This window comes from Vombatus ursinus, unplaced genomic scaffold (assembly GCF_900497805.2).
Source record: "Vombatus ursinus unplaced genomic scaffold, bare-nosed wombat genome assembly UNPS02014826.1, whole genome shotgun sequence".
Taxonomy (NCBI): domain Eukaryota; kingdom Metazoa; phylum Chordata; class Mammalia; order Diprotodontia; family Vombatidae; genus Vombatus; species Vombatus ursinus.
This window is the reverse complement of record NW_020954604.1, coordinates 13197392-13198700: the sequence shown is the minus strand read 5'-3', so window position 1 is coordinate 13198700 and position 1309 is coordinate 13197392. Positions and strand designations below refer to the sequence as shown.

General features: G+C 60.0%; 1 protein-coding gene across 1 annotated transcript in view; it reads right to left on the bottom strand.

Annotated features, from left to right (window-relative positions):
* The window catches only part of FRS3 (fibroblast growth factor receptor substrate 3), a 13840-nt gene extending 13386 nt beyond the window's left edge, over positions 1-454 (bottom strand). Inside the window, exon 1 of the mRNA XM_027838291.1 lies at positions 371-454. The gene's annotated coding sequence lies outside the window, so the exon portion shown is untranslated. The remainder of the gene's footprint in view (positions 1-370) is intronic.
* Positions 455-1309: the final 855 nt, after the last annotated feature.

Below are 1309 nucleotides of genomic sequence, written 5' to 3'. Positions count from 1 at the left end.
TCTAGGTTCTCAGGCCCTCTGCAGCCCTGACAGCCCCTGCTCAGCTCCAGCCTTAGTCTCCAAGCCTCCCGGCCCCCTGCCTGGCAGGGAAGAGGTCCAGCTCCGAGACCTGAGGAATGGAGGAGGCCGTCCTGGTGCCCCCCTGCTCAGGCCGGGCCGGGCTGGAGATGCCGGGGTGAGGGCGGGTGGGGGTGTCCTCCCCGGGCCCCGGCCCTCAGGGATGCCCGCAAGGACGGGGGGCGGGTCCTTCCTCCCTCCGGCCTCCAAGCCAGGCCCGGCTCCTCCAACACTCAAGGCCAAGGGCAGCTCCCCGAGGGCGGAGAGGAAGAGGAGGAGGGGGCGGCCCGGGCCCGGCGCGCCCCGGACTCACATCGCCCCGCAGTCCAGGCGGAGCCAGGGGCCCCGCTCCCGGCTCCTGGGTCGGGTTGGGTCGGGTCGGGTCCGGTTCCAGCGCCGGCCCCAGAGCTGAGGCCTCCACGCCCCGCCCCTCCCCTCCCCTCCCTCCGCAGCTGCAGCTACTGCTGCCGCCGCCGCCGCTACCGCCGCCACTGCCGCAGCCGCTGGGGTCAGAGGTCGCCCCGATCGTACCAACGAGACGCGAGCAGCAGGCCCGGGGCGCAGAGAGCAGAGCGTAGCCTGGAAGGTCTCCCTCTAGAGGACGCAGCGGCGGCTGCAAGCAGCGAGGGGCGCAGGAGGCCGCCAGAGGGCGCTAGAGGCTGAGCCTACCAGCGTTCATTAACAAAAGGCATAATAATTGCATTTGTATAGCCCCTTAAGGTTGGCAGAGTGCTTTACAAATATCACTTGAGATAGAGGTGCTATTATTATCCCCATTTTACAAAGGAGGAAAATGAGGCAGTTAAAGGTGAAGTGACTTGCCAGGATCACACAGGTGGGAAAGCACTGAGGGGTAGGTAGACTGGAAAAATCTCCTGCTGGGATTTTGTCTGAGTCTTAAAGGAGGCAGGAGGCAAAGCGAAGGCGGAAGAGCATCCCAGACAGGGGAGCGATCAATGACAAGATATAGGGATGGAGTGTAGTATGAGAAGAACGTTAAAGTACTCCAGCATTGCTGGATTCTGGAGAGTGATGAAACGGAACCAGATTGGAAAGGTATCAAAGGGCAGATTGTGAAGGGCTTTAAATGCCCAAAAAAGGACTTTATATTTGATGCTGGAGGTAATAGAGAATATATAATAATAAATAGGGATGTATGGGATGTTCAGGGAAAACTAGCACCTCTAGTGTGAGGATTTGCTAAGCCTATTCAGAGTGATAAGCACATCACCTTTGGTGTTCACCTGTCACC